Here is a 16,296-nt window from a genome sequence, read left to right as displayed (position 1 = left end):
CTAAGACCTAATGAAAACATGCCCTATGACCTAATGAAAACATGATTGCATTTTGACCATGAAACCATGACTGAAGACAACCTGAAGATGGGTCAGCAAGTACACTTTATGAGGGAAAAATTAGATTTTCTGAAGAGAAGACAACCATCAGTGGATTAGTTTGACATGACCTAATGAAAACATGTAAAAATTTTATTATGGGAACCCTAAAATGAAAATGCAAAGAGAAAATTTGATCCCTGATGGAAGTATGCAAATACTGACACTAACACCTCTCAGCGCGGAGTTCATGCACATCTGCGTAGGTTGTTTTCCACATGCCAGTATCCACCTAGCTAGATGTGCGTGGGGATTATCCTACCCATTGTATTTATCTGTCAATCGCTCTCTAGGCTTCCCAAACCATGTGCGCCTCATCCTTTTACATTTGCGTCAATCATCAAAGCTCCCTTTGTGCATACCCCACCATCTCGCGGGCGTAGCATGCAGTACCCAGTCCAAGTCCTGGAAGCATTGCTTTTTTAGCATCTCCCTTTCAAATTTATCTAATAATGTATCTACCTCACTTAACCCATCATAAGTAGGTAGGTCTCTTAGTTTTATCGATACGCAACATAGCGGCCTTGTCATTATATTACAATTTAGTGTAGTCACCTCATGTAACTGATTCTACCATCGCTCTGTTTCCTCATCCGAATCCAAAGTATAGGAGCTCTCGCGCTCCCATGCAAGCCGTCCATCCATCGGGGGATTCACCCAGTCTTGTTTCCAGGGTGTTATCTTTTAGATGTAGTCCAAATCATCATCGATTTCATAGTCGCGCATCGGCTCTGTATAGCGTGATCCTTTAGCAGGGTCCAAAGGTATAACTACGCGTAGTGACTTCTTTTCAAAAATCATTTTCTAGTCAATTTAGTGTCCTAAATTGCTCTACATAAATTATCAATCCGGGTATCATAAACTGATGAAGTGTGGTGCACTATATGTGCTTAGTTAACCTTTCTATTACTTCATTTTTTTATAGTTTATGTTTTTTTTGGGGGTTTTGTTTCTTATGCTTAAGGAATTTACTCTAAGAAAGAAAAGTTATGCTTCTAGGTGAAAATCTCTAAATGTTAATGGTCAACTAAATCTAATGACTTTCAATGTTAAAATCTAATTTCTAAAGAAAGGAGAAAAGGAAATGAACATTAGATAAAAGCAAATCAAAACTTTGAACAGTTAGATTAATCTAAGCCAGCAAAATATCTATGAAATGAAAGCAAAAATGGTAACAGCTAAATGAAGTGTTTTATCATTCCACTATACAATTTTGGGAGAACTACCTCCTTGTGATAGCATTTGGAAGGATCCAATACTCCATTGTTCTAAAACTGAAAATGAAATTGCAATGAACTTAAATGAAAGACTAAGACTGAAAGTGAAATTGCAACTAATCTACTATAACAGCTAAATGAAGTTTTTTATCATTTTGCTACACAATTTTTGGAGAACTACCTCCTTGTGATAGCATTTTGATCCAATACTTCATTGTTCTAAGAAAAAGTAAACATAAAAATGCAGAGAAATACTCAATCAAAAAATGAAATACTTCACCACTTAGTGAAACAAGGGCTTTCGAAAATATTTCACTTACAACATGAGTTATTAAACTATGGAAAGCAAATACAAAACATGTAAAGGAAAACTAATATACTGTGTGCTCTAATGCTCCAAGCACCAATTGGAAAATACTTTCTTGGACTATTTTGCTAAGCATAGATTACACAGTTAGATAAATCTACAATAAACCGGTTGAACACACTTGCATGAATGGAAAATCTAGACTATTAAACTTGAAAACAATAAAATGACATACTTGAATGAAATCGAAGCAAAGCTACAAAATACAATCTACTCTACCTTACATTCTAATATGCTCCATGACATCTACTTCACATCTCCTTCCATGTTGAGAACATCAAAGCTTTATTCAAATTTTTCAAAATTACAAAAGTTTACAAAGCTCTCCAAAGCTTTCCAAAAACTTTCCAAAACTAAAAAGCTACCAAATGAAGGAGAGAGTTCTCCTATTTATACAAAAAGATGAGAATTCATCTCATTAATGAGAGTCCATGAATCTCTCCCTATACCTCTAGAGTTCTAATCAAAATAGGAAATGATAAGACACATGTCTTCTTAGAGTTTCAATACAAATAGGAAATGTGACACATATCCTCATGATCCCATGATCCTCTCCACTCAAAATTCGAATTTGGCCTTAGGGTGCTACATAAAGGTCTTCTAGAAGCCTCCATTTGACATACACATGTCAACAATCTCAACCCACTTGTTAGGTATAAGCATATGCACATTATTTTCTAATTTTTAACCACAAATTCAATTAAAAAGGCTAAGAATTAATAAATTTTGGAAAAACATAGATGTGACCCAATGATAATGAAAGTGAGATGAGTGTAGTGACATGGTAGTGAAATGGAGGTGATATAATGGACATAATAGTGAAAGTTTAATGGAAGTGAATGACAATTTCAAGACCAAACATACCCCCCAACTGAAGCTATTGCATGTCCTCATGCAATATATATTACATTAATTCTTTTGATCCTTAAGCTTTGGCTTAACTTTGCATGATATCATTTAATAACTTCATACTTCTGCAAAGTGTTTTACTTGAATTGCAACATGGTTGGTTCTTGTGTTACAACCATATTTTGTTGTTGCATTCTATTTTGATCTTTCAACTTTCTATAATGATAATTTAATTATTGTTGCAAAGTATATCTTTATTAGATTGCATCATGGTTGGTTCTTGTGTGACAACCATGATTGTGTTTGTATCCAATTATCCTTTAAGAAATTTTGAAAAGCCATTGTATGCTCATAATAATAATGTAATAGTTAATATATTTTGGAAGTATGTGGGCTTTTGAATATGATATGAACATGGCAAGATATGAATATGAATGTATCCCCCGCCCCAACAACTGATGGTATTGGCAATTTTATGAAATGAGGAAGAGAAATGTTTTTCCAACAATTATCATTCTAGATTTCTATGGAATTCTATGGTCAAAAGTTAGAAAATGACGTATCTTAACTTACCCTTTGAAATGGATGAGTTGTATGTGTGGTGGCTACAAAATTTTTGATCATAATCTTCTTCAAGTGGCTAGACAAAAAGAGTCATGGATAAAAGAGTCAAGATGACTTTTTATTTCTTCTACTAAAACTTGTTGAATCTGCTCCAAAATGCTGAAAATAATAGTCTTCATGTCTTCAAAACTCATTGGCACAATTCCTACTATGTGAAGAGATGTTGTGATGTTGAACATATTAGGAATTTGTTGTCTTAGTGGCCATTAATGGATGCCACTAGTCAACACGAGAACTCTCACCATTGATGACAATGAGAGTTAAGATGCCCAAACACATCTTGCTAGGTATGAATAAATTTGCCAATGTCGAGTCACATAGAATATCCAATGAACAAGGGAAATTAATGTATTCCCATTGTTTGTCGACGTGAGGACTTGACATTAAGGCATGCAAGCCTCAAGGTGTTTTTGCAAGGAATTTAGACTCAAAGGACTATGGACTCAATAATTTGCATTGAAGCAGGGTTTATTTGCGAAATGAAAATGATAGGAAAGGGAAAATGAAAATGGAAGATGGTAAAGAAAAGTAGAAATGGCAATGGTCAATAAACATGTGACTAAGCCTCTTGCCTTTATTTGTGGGTTAGGAGTGGAAAAAAAGTAATGGAAAGTGTAAGTGAATGTAAATGGAAAATATGATGGGAAATGAGGTGAATGGTTTATTATGAAGTATGGATGTAATGGAGACAATAGTATCTGAAAGTTTTGCAAGTGTTTGGATCTGATTTTGTATTAGCATGTTTCTTCTTTGTCGTTGATCATCCTCTTATGAAACAAATTGGTCTCTTAGAGAGACACTATTCACTTGTAGTCATTTGTCCTTCCTCCTGAAACCTGCAAAAAAAACTAATACTTCTTCTGCAATGGAATGTAAGACTATCAAAAGAGAGAGATGTTCAATCTCTCTAGTTATGATATTTACACACAAAACTAAGAATTCATACTAATGAAACAAGTTCACAAAGGAAAACCAAAATAATTTATACCTGCTTCGGAATTAGTGCCTCAAGTTGAATATTGTTTCATTTCAGCAATTTATTTCATTATTTACTATTTCAACTCTGATGATAGATTTCTCATTATGTATATCTCGTTGATATCTTTCCAACAACACTTGAATCATTGAAATCTGATTTCGTATAAGTTAGGCTGATTTGAACAGTGAGGTTTTTCAGTTGCAAAATTGATGTTTAGCTGCGGAATGGCTTTAGCTGCAGAACATACACAGTTTCTGTAGCTAAAAATCTTGAATAGAAAGTTAGCCATTCATTTTTCATCATCAGTACAAAATTAAATCAATACCTTTCAGAAAAATGAGCAAATAATCCACTCATTTCATTGATTCAAATTTTTTATTTTTTATTTTTGAGAAGAATCCAAAAAAAGAGAGTTTTCAATATTAGTTCCCACTCAGAAACTTTGCCATAGGTTTTTCCATGAGGCAGATGGCGTCTTTCCTTTTTCAATTGCACAATAAATCATTTTCATTCCTTCAACAACTTGCGATGTAAACATTTGAAAGAATAATTGGTTTCCAATCATATAGCAGTTATCAATGGAAGCATTAGAAGTAAACAACTGGAAAGGCCTACATTTCAAATCCATGATGGTAAGAGAAAGTATACATTTTTCTTAAAATATCACAAATGAAATAGGACCCTGATTCACTGAAGATTAATGGTGAAACTCCCAAAACTGATCCCCTCAATCATAAGAATCAATACACTTGTCCCATAGTGTAATAAAATTTAATTTCTCTTTTTGTTATCTCCATCGTTACCAACATTTTGAATTTGAATCTCCAGCCCTAACATCTACCATTCCTACAACAACATAAACTGCCTTCACACGTTTCTTATCAACTGGGTATATCCATCGCTGATATAGATAGATAAGGAAGATGACATCATCACGGAAAAATGAGAGGCGGTGCAATATGGGCATCTTGATCACAAATGCAAACAAATCATCAATAATTGTATTGAGAAATTTGTATGTCATATGTCGCCAGGGAAAATGAGCAACAAACTTCAACTTATAGTTTATAAACAACTGAGGGCACATCATGATAAAATCAAACATGTATACACAATTTGTTAATGAAGACAAGATCCATGAGTACCAACTCTTGTGCCGCTCATATTTCAGTGAGTAATGTGTCGAGCATCCTACGAGAATGAAAATAACATAGGAATAGAAGTTAAACAGGTGTAGTGGAGAAGTTCGGTTGAAAATGAAAGATCAGTTTGGAAGAGTTGTATTCAATTGGTATACATCATGTATCTTACCGTTAAACTGAAGTACAAGTCACGGAGACAGACCATTAGTCATTAAAGACAAGAGGGGTGGTGTAACCAGGATTTAATGCCACAACATAATAAGTTCCCAAATCGGATTTTCCCTCTACAAGCACGATGAGTTAAAACAACAATCTGTGCAAAAGGGGGCCTCAGAGAACCGAGAAATTCTCCCAAATTATTGCGAATTTCTAAAAACCGTTTCTAGGTTATCTAATTCACCCTGTCCTAGAAAAACCCCATGTTTTAGTTTTTCCTAATTTGTTGCTTTGGCCAGATGGTGCAGTTAAAGTTTGACGATTTTTTATTTTTTATTTTTATTATTATTATTTATTTATTTATTTTATTTATTATTTATTATTTATTATTTATTATTTTTTATTTTTTTCAGCATCTGCTCCCTGAATCTTAATCACTTGTTTCCGTAGATTTAAAAATTCTTTGTGAGCCTTCCAACCACAGAATTTGTGTTGTATACGCTTGACTATAGCAATCTATTTCTTTTCACGGTGTTCCCAAAATGCCTTCTGAATCCTAAGAGAAACAATCATTTTAAAAATTTCTTCCTTGGTTAGACAATTGCCAGCTGATTCAAATGATTTTACTCTTAATTTGAATGAGTGTTCTTGAAATGCAGCTTGAATCTTCGCTGCTGCCTCAGTAGAAATGCAAACAACAACAAGAGAATCTCTCATATAGAGTTCATTTTCACTTAAATTCTCAGAAATTTCAAAATCATTGAAATTAATCGTTTTCCTTGGTTCATTGTTATTATATAGTGTAAGTTTTGACAGGTGAGTTGTCAATGCCTTTTCTGCAAGATATCCTTCATACCCTTTCTTGAAAGCCAGATCAACAGGAGTCTAACCAAATTCCAAAACACAGAGTTTTTATTTTAACACAACAGTCCATGCAATTCGATCTATTTGATTTTTTTTTTTAAATGTTCTTACAGGTTTGTTTCAAGGCCAAAGCTCAAATAGGAATGCAGGTTTTCTATTGAGGCCACAGTGGAAACTAGGATTGGAGATAGCCATTGATTGTTTCCCTTTTTTTTCTTTTGAAATTATGAAATTTTTATAAAAGTGATTAATGGTTCTCAATTTCAGGCAACAAAGACTTCAAGGTAAATGTACTAAAAACAGAACTTTGACTAAGGTCTTAAGCTGGCTTTTTTATCGATCTGGGCTGGGTGACTAGGATAGGATCCATGTTAGGACAGTTCCAGAGATGCCCATGTGGCCGGTTTCTTCATTGGGCACCTGTAACCTGCTAAACCTTGGAAATAGCTGCGGAACACACAATTAGCTGTGGAACAGGGCTGCGTTCCATAGCTAATTTGCAAAATATTATTAAATAGGACACAATGTTTTGAGGGTCACTTCAAACCATAACCAGTCAATCTTGGACATCTGAACCTATCAAAGTAGTTGGATTTTGATTGTTCTTTTTCTTTTTTCTTTTTATCGAATCAAATGAAATGATGAAAATGGTTTTTTTTTTAACATAACAATTCTTTTTATGATCCTCCAGATCACACAAAGTGCAGGAGGAGAGCATACTCAAGAATTTTTTTTTTTTTTTTAGATGTAAGAAATAAGGTCTCCTAATTACACTTCCCCGACAACGGCACCAAAATGTCTAGTCAATATAGTGTCCTAAATTGCTCTACATAAATTATGAATTCGAGTATTATAAACTAATGAAGTGTGGTGCACTATATGTGCTTAGTTAACCTTTCTCTTACTTTGTTGTTTTATAGTTTATGTTGTTTTTCGGGGTTTTGTTTCTTATGCTTAAGGAAATTAATCTAAGAAAGAAAAGTTATGCTTCTAGGTGAAAATCTCTAAATGTTAATGGTCAACTAAATCTAATGACTTTCAATGTTAAAATCTAATTTCTAAAGAAAAGAGAAAAGGAAATGAACATTTGTTATAGACATTTTTGTGCCCTACAACCCCAAGCATGAAATGTCCATAAACCAAGGGCTCCTAAGTCCCTAAAAGTGTTGTTCTAACCCCTAAAGGAACACGGTCAACAGATTACAGCTTCTTCCAGAAGTTCTCCATGAGAAACTACTCATAATTGGTCAAAACAGGATCATTGCAGCTGCTCCACTGGCTAGGTGCGTTGCATCTCACCCAAATACACTGTGAGGGTGCGTTGCATTTCAAAAGTCCCTTCTATGGGGTGCGATGGGCGAGAAATGACAAATGGCAGTGTCATTCCGCGAGGTGGAGAAGCAATGGAAGCTTCCAGAATCTTCTCCTGTGACACTTGCCTCACTGAATTCGACCAAGGATGAGTAAGAGGCCCTCAGTCTCCAAGTGGAAGCAAGAACTGTTAGAGAGAAGACACTAATCAAATCACAAGCTGACTCATCCCCCTTACAGATATCTATATATGGATCCCTCATCCCAGAGATCCAGAGGCTGGAATTTTGCATATTGTAAGGAATTGCTGTTGGTTTCTAGAGACAAACATCAGATTGTTGGGTGATCTAAGCTTTGTTTGAGGTGAAGAGGGGCTTCTTTGTTGGGAGGTTGATGCTGGGTCGGAACAACTGGTTGTAACTCCTCCTAGATCTTTTCATGTTTATCAATAAAAGCTATTTTAGTTTTCCTCCATACTTTTGTATCATTGATGCTTGTTACATTTGTATGGTCAATTTACATCTAATCCTAGATTGTTTATGATTATAGATCCATGTCTTTGTATAGTGCTATGCTTCTGTGATCTTACAGGTACTTTGTGAAGCTGGGCTTGCTGGGAGCAGGTAGCGGGGGACTATCAAAGAAGAGAGGGATCGAATCGAAGGATTAGCGCAAGACAGAGGTTGGTCTTTCTGTTCCTCTCTATCTATAATTCATAAAGGAAAAACATAAGTAGTTTTTCTCTGTTTGTTTCTAAGGTAGCTGTCACACCTTAATGGGATAGAGAAGTTCTAAATAGACACTTTTCCCTGTAACAAAATGGCGACTCCGCTGGGGAGATAATTAGTTTGTTTGTTTATCATTCTTTGTTGTTTGTTTCATAAACTTATAAGTAGCATTCGAACTGCATTTGCCATAACAAATGCAAAGTAGATAACTGTTGCTTCAATCCATCCACTGGATCTGTTTATGATTTAAACAACTGATTCACAAACTATCTGATTGCCCTTGTGATAGCTCTTAGATCCTCTTTAGATCTACCCCTGATTGTTGCATTACAGATTGCTTTTTACTCGGCCAAAAACCAAGAACTGAACTGCAAACTGTGACCTGGAACCCGAACAGAGTCTCGTTTCTGGCCCAGCGCAAGTATTGTTCAGAGATTCTGAATTTCAGCGCACTTCCCGAGTGGACAACTTGCGCTGCATTTCAGATTCTCTGTGTTACAGGTGCGCTGATCAGACTAGCTCTGTGCAATTGTGGCTTCTGTGATTCATTCTTTCCAGTTCTATTCCTGAATTTTGCTGCCTATGATCAGTATATGTATGTTTGAAACCCCTTTTCTTTGCTGTTATTCCGCCTCCTTTGTACAAAAGAACTGTAGATGTTTTTGTGTGTTTGTTGAGTTGTTTACAGTTCTCCTTTGCAAAAGTAGCATAATCGTACTATCGCTCTTTTATTTGAAACTATCGCAAGTGTCGATTTCAATCGTAGGAAAGAGTTTGATTGCTGTTGATGGTCGATTATCCTGTTACTATTGCTTTTGGTCTGAATTTGTAATTTTCTAGTGTCAAAAACAAGTATTCATTTCAAAATCGTAAGGTGTCGTAATCGTCTCCATTTTTGATTTCGAAAAGAAGCTTGTTTATATTTGTCGCTTGAAAAGAAATTCAGATTTGTACATCAACTTTCTTTTTAGCATCCATATACTAAGAAAGTTGAAAAACAAATACATGCATGTGCATTTGCATATAGACAGTCTGATTGGCTTGATTTAGGAAAGTGCATTTAGAGTGTGCTCTTTGCTCTTTGTGAAAAAGATTCTGTCTTTCATTTCCCTAGTAGCTAGGATTTTCATTGCATAAAGAAGATAAAAAGTTTGTTTATCATCTTAGATTGCATTTTAGGAATTACATCTACATCTTGTGGTGAACCCGAAAGGCAAACTTCATAAACAAGATCAACTTAAAATAAATTCAATGAATCTAACAACGCTTTGGAACTTAACGCACAACATTTAGATGTCTAGGCTAGAGACGTATTACGACGTCGTAAAGCCTGGTAACTGTTGTTCTCACTGATGGTTGGGTGATTCCTCCACTTTGAGACGATAAGTGCCAGTACGGACTTGTGCTCCCATGTACCGTCGAGTATATTTTGGGAGACCCCAATAGGCTTAATCCTTTATCCATAGGAAGCCGTGTCTACCGCCCTATCGATCACAATACACTGAACACAACATTCGGGAAGATTGACTGCTGTACCGTAAAAAGTATTCTGTAGTTTTGCGATTGGTTTGGTACACCCTCTACCTAGACTTCCAGAGCAGTCCCTTTCGTTCCTTTTCAGACTCCTTAACGGAAAAGGTCCATCTGAGCACTTGTCACTTCAGGCTCATTAAAAATCGAAGGCGACTAGAGTCATCTTTTGTTTTTTCTCGACTCTTAAAAACTGAAAAAACAAGTTGTGTCAAAGCGTCTAAAGTTTATTTTAAGCGGAATATTCATTACCCCTTTCCTACGTTGATCTTGGGTTGAGAAAATGGAATCCACCAACCAAGGAATTCCCCTTGGAGGAAATCCTAGTCCCTTCTCCTCTTGGGGAGATGTTGGTGCACCCCATATGGCCACATTGTCACTTCCAGGACTGATAATTGGTTTACCTGTATGGCTCTTCTCAACCTCTGTCGTTCAAAACACCACAATTCCTGAACAATCGAATCAACAATTAGATGAGTCCAGAGTTACCCACCAACCTTCTACTTCCTCTAATTCTTCCTCTCCTCCTTCCTCTTTGTTTGATGGGGCTGCTAAAGCCAAAAGTCAAGTACCTAAGGAGAAGAAGGAAAAGAAGAAGAAAGAGAAGAAGAAGAAGGAGCCAAAACCGAATGGGGGCAAACGAGTGTTGTCTAACGAAAATCCACACACTGCACTGACCAGGCCTAAATCGCCATGTGTCATTTGCAAAGGAGACCACTATCGCAGAGATTTTCCTTGCATCCCTCGGATCTTAAGGGACTGGTCTCCTCGTTTGCACAACCCGGTGTCGTCAACCTCTGATGATCATGTTGAAAACACACCGTCAACTAGTGAAAGTGAAGCCCCAGGACAAAAAGGAAAATATAGATTTCCTTGTAAACTGTGCGAAGGCGATCATGTCGTCCACCGTTGTCCCTTCTTAGACGAAGCTAAAAGAGTTTTGGACGATCGTCCGGTTTCACCGTTACGACTTTCTCCTGGATATAAAAAACTCTTGCCGAGTCTGTCACTAGTTGAAAATCCGGCTGGCCCGCTCAAGTGGTCGGCCGAAGCACCTATCATTGAAGATCAACCATCTGAATCCATACCAGACGAAAGTCAAAAGGTCGAGATGGCAGTTGACCCGGTCTTGCCTTCAGAAGTTCCATCTTCAGATGATATAGTCACTGAAGAGAACAAGGATGACACCGTCCAAATTCTTTTCATAAGCACAAACTCCAACGAACATGGGGCAATTTACCCATTCCTTTATCGCAGGAAGGAAGTTCGTCAGAGTTGTACCCGACCGTCTATTCGATCCCACCTCCAAGCAACCTAGTTGTCTCCTTCGACTGGAATCAACTAGGCAGACCCCGTTTACCGGCCAGTATACCATTTTGGATTATTGTTCAAATATATAGAATGGTTATGGCTGGTACCATCATAGATGAGGGGGCTTCTGTGAGTATCCTTTCCTTAACTGCTTGGAAAGCACTTGGTTCGCCATCGCTTTTGCCTGAGATGAGAAATCTAACAGGTTTTGATAAAGGAACCAGTCGACCATTAGGGATCCTTCCCAATGTGCCCATAACATTGAGAGGGAAAACCGTTCACATGAACGTAATGGTAGTTCAAGGACCCCTGGATTACAATCTACTCCTTGGACGAGACTATATTTATTGCATGAGAGCTATTGTCTCATCACTCTTTAGAGTGATGTGTTTTCCGCACGAAGGAAGAGTGGTCAAGCTCGTAGACCAGCTTTCATTTCCCGGATCACGCATAGCAAATAGTCATATACCATCCCTAAATGGTCTTTTCACACAAGAAATGTCTCAATCTCCAGTCTGTCCACCCGATGAGCGCGAGTGATTCGAGAGGACATGACTGAAACCCAGGGGGCATGCACCTTGGTCTGCTTCGGCAGGAAAACTTCGGGTATAGGGTAGGTTTCCGCGAGAGAATATGACCTCCGTACTCCCATCCATGATTGGAAGAGGGAGTTGGACTAGAATAAGATCCTCTTGTCAAAGTTATGTGAGTTGGCGGGCATCGCTGCTCACCTTTGTTTATCTCGGTAGACATTGCCGGAGAAGTGTTTTGTTTATGCCATAAATAGAACTATCTTTGGTAACTTGTAAGAGGTAGGCCTCTCTCGGTAAAACAAATGTTTTAACGGACTAAAGAAGGGGTAACCTTGAAACTCTGTTTTATACCTGGGGGCATGCAAGCCTTTTGGCATGCAAGCGAAGAGCGAATATTTATTTTTTAAAATTTTTAGGACCTCTAACCCTTTAAACTCGTAGGATTGGTCGTTTCCTAACTTGCATAAAGAAAGGATGTGGGGCAAATCTCTAAAAGTTGCCGTTTTTATATGAGACATTCTTATCACACGACTGGATTGATCGACTAGTTTTAGCACATTATTCAAGCTCGTTAAAAAATAAACATAAGACATGAGCAAATGTTTCCCCCCGCGTTTAAGCTCGTTAAAAAATGAACTATTCCTCGGTAAATAACCATTGTGAATGTAGTACTTCAGCCGTTAAAGCCTTGGTCGTGTTTGCACCATCACCTCCACTTTTGCATTGGCCGATCATTCACCTCCATTTGATTGTTTACCCATTTTGAGGAACAGCTGCGAAGAGTGATTTCACTAACCATCCTTGTGACACTGTCGTGATTAGAAAATTCCAAACCTTACTTGGAATCAGCTGCTACCCGTTTTATCACTCGTTCCTCAAAAGACGAGTCTCCTTTAAGCTCTTTTCAATTGACTCGTAAAATATGAAAAGATTGCCGAGCCATTGGCCTCTCCAGCTCGTTAAAGGGACAGGAAGTGCTATCCCTCATCTAGATTTTAATCTTTTTGGACCTGAGGGATTATTACACAAAAAGATCGAGCGCTTGTTTTGTTCGGCTCGTTAAAAGTATCGAAAATCCATCCCTTCTTTATTATTTTATACTTTTTCGGACTTAAGGGATTAGATGACGAAAAAGGAATTTTGGAGTTACCTTTACGTTCCTTTTCAGACTCTCTAAAATTGAAAAGGACCGAGTTATCTTTGTCGTTAAACTCGTTAAAAATATTAATAGTGACAAACTTGTCTATGGACGAGAACGAGTTTCACTATCACTAGGCTCGTTAAAACATAGCGATGGGTTTGCCCGAAGGGAAAATTATAGAACAAGCATATGTTATCCTCCTCAAGCTTGACAAAAATAAAGAGGTACTGGTCAGCAATGACTGGGGAAAAATTGGGAAGAAAACTCAAAGAAACTTTGTTGGTAGCAAGTCGCTCTTGAACATGACACTTCCGCTCCGTGTCCGAGTTGGGTTGGGTTGTTTCATTCACCGGTGACATCACCATGGTCACGCCATACCATCCACATTTGGGGTTAATGCTACCAATCCATCACATCAGTGTCGCCGATATGTTCAAGAGAAGTCATTCAGAGAATTCACCTGTGTCTCACCCACTATCATACATTATACTCCATTCTTTCATGACCGCCACCCTGAACCTTATATCACTAGATCGTCCTCACCTCCATTAAAATCATTTGCTCCGTTCCGTGTCATTGATGTGGGATTCATTAAGGCCCTCTTGTGACGTATCACTTCTTGTCGACATCAGCTCATTATCCAAGAAGTTGATCTAGGAACATCCCATTCAGTACTTTGAAGCTTGCATGCCTCAATGGCAAGTTTCTCACTTCTGGCGACAGGTTTACATCAATGGCCTTCGACCGAAAGATTTTGCGTGGTGTTCGACGCCAATTCCTTTATTCACACCACGTGAATTGTATTGCAGTACCTTGAGGGTCATTATCATTATCGGTGATTCCTCTCGCGCTTTTTTACAATTTACATCATCCACTGGTAATCAAGCGATGTCTTTCCATGTTCGACTTCAAAAAATTTCTCACATGGATCGACTTGTACTTCGAGTAAAGATCAAACGAGATTGAAGACCCCGGATCTAGTTTCATCCATCCGGGCTGCGATATATATTCAGGGAAATAAAGACATTAAATGTACATCATTGCAACACAGATAATCATCCTATCAAAAGGATCATGGCTCTATCAGAATCATCAGCCTACACTCAGACGGTTGTCTGTCCTATGTACGTGAAAATGAATTTATAAAGCTGAGCATGGGAATGCCCGCCTCAGCTAGATCATGAAAATATTATGAAGATAATGTATTGTATTGTATCTTATTACAGGTCTCCTCCTAGCATTGAAAGAACTTTGGATCCTCATAATAAAGCATTTCACCCGACACCAAAAGGTTAACGGCCTCATACTTTAGGGGGCAACTGTTATAGACATTTTTGTGCCCTACAACCCCAAGCATGAAATGTCCATAAACCAAGGGCTCCTAAATCCCTAAAAGTGTTGTTCTAACCCCTAAAGGAACAAGGTCAATAGATTACAACTTCTCCTAGAAGTTCTCCATGAGAAACTACTCAGAATTGGTCAAAACAGGATCATTGCAGCTGCTCCACTGGCTAGGTGCGTTGCATCTCACTCAAATACACTATGAGGGTGCGTTTCATTTCAAAAGTCCCTTCTGTGGGGTGCGATGGGCGAGAAATGACAAATGGCAGTGTCATTCCGCGAGGTGGAGAAGCAATGGAAGCTTCTAGAATCTTCTCCCGTGACACTTGCCTCACTGAATTCGACCAAGGATGAGTAAGAGGCCCTCAGTCTCCAAGTGGAAGCAAGAACTGTCAGAGAGAAGACACTAATCAAATCACAAGTTGACTCATCCCCCTTACAGATATCTATATATGGATCCCTCATCCCAGAGATCCAGAGGTTGGAATTTTGCATATTGTAAGGAATTGCTGTTGGTTTCTAGAGACAAACATCAGATTGTTGGGTGATCTAAGCTTTGTTTGAGGTGAAGAGGGGCTTCTTTGCTGGGAGGTTGATGCTGGGTCGGAACAACTGGTTGAAACTCCTCCTGGATCTTTTCTTGTTTATCAATAAAAGCTATTTGAGTTTTCCTCCATACTTTTGTATCATTGATGCTTGTTACATTTGTATGGTCAATTTACATCTGATCCTAGATTGTTTATGATTATAGATCCATGTCTTTGTATAGTGCTATGCTTCTGTGATCTTACAGGTACTTTGTGAAGCTGGGCTTGCTGGGAGCAAGTAGCTGGGGACTATCAAAGAAGAGAGGGATCAAATCAAAGGATTAGTGCAAGACAGAGGTTGGTCTTTCTGTTCCTCTCTATCTATAATTCATAAAGGAAAAACATAAGTAGTTTTTCTCTGTTTGTTTCTAAGGCAGTTGTCACACCTTAGTGGGATAGAGCAGTTCTAAATAGACACTTTTCCCTGTAACAAAATTAGATAAAAGTAAATAAAAACTTTGAATAGTTAGATGAATCTAAGCCAACAAAATATCTATGAAATGAAAGAAAAATGGTAACAACTAAATGAAGTGTTTTATCATTCCACTATACAATTTTGGGAGAACTACCTCCTTGTGATAGCATTTGCAAGGATCCAATACTCCATTGTCCTAAAACTGAAAAAGAAATTGCAATGAACTTAAATGAAAGACTAAGACTAAAAGTGAAATTGCAACTAATCTACTATAACAGCTAAATGAAATTTTTTATCATTTTACTACACAATTTTGGGAGAACTACCTCCTTGTGATAGCATTTTGAGGGATCCAATACTTCATTGTTCTAAGAAAAAGTAAACATAAAAATGCAGAGAAAGACTCATTCATAAATGAAATACTTCACCACTTAGTGAACCAAGGGCTTTCAGAAATATTCACTTACAACATGAGTTATTAAACTATGGAAAGCAAATACAAAACATGTAAAGGAAAACTAATCTACTGTGTGCTCTAATGCTCCAAGCACCAATTGGAAAATACTTTCTTGGACTATTTTTCTAAGCATAGATTACACAGTTAGATAAATCTACAATCAACCGGTTGAACACACTTGCATGAATGGAAAATCTAGACTATTAAACTTGAAAACAATAAAATGACATACTTGAATGAAATCGAAGCAAAGCTACAAAATACAATCTACTCTACCTTACATTCTAATATGCTCCATGACATCTACTTCACATCTCCTTCCATGTTGAGAACATCAAAGCTTTATTCAAATTCTCCAAAATTACAAAAGTTTACAAAGCTTAGAGCTTTCCAAAAACTTTCCAAAACTAAAAAGCTACCAAATGAAGGAGAGAGATCTCCTATTTATACAAAAAGATGAGAAGTCATCTCATTAATGAGAGTCCATGAATCTCTCCCTATACCTCTAGATTTCTAATCAAAATAGGAAATGATAAGACACATGTCTCCTTAGAGTTTCAATACAAATAGGAAATGTGACACATATCATCATGATCTCGTGATCCTCTCCACTCAAATTCGAATTTGGCCTTAGGGTGCTACATA

Source organism: Pinus tabuliformis, chromosome 4_2, assembly GCF_031772625.1.
Source record: "Pinus tabuliformis cultivar Carrire ecotype Pingquan chromosome 4_2, CPIR1, whole genome shotgun sequence".
NCBI lineage: Eukaryota > Viridiplantae > Streptophyta > Pinopsida > Pinales > Pinaceae > Pinus > Pinus tabuliformis.
This window is presented reverse-complemented; position numbering follows the sequence as displayed.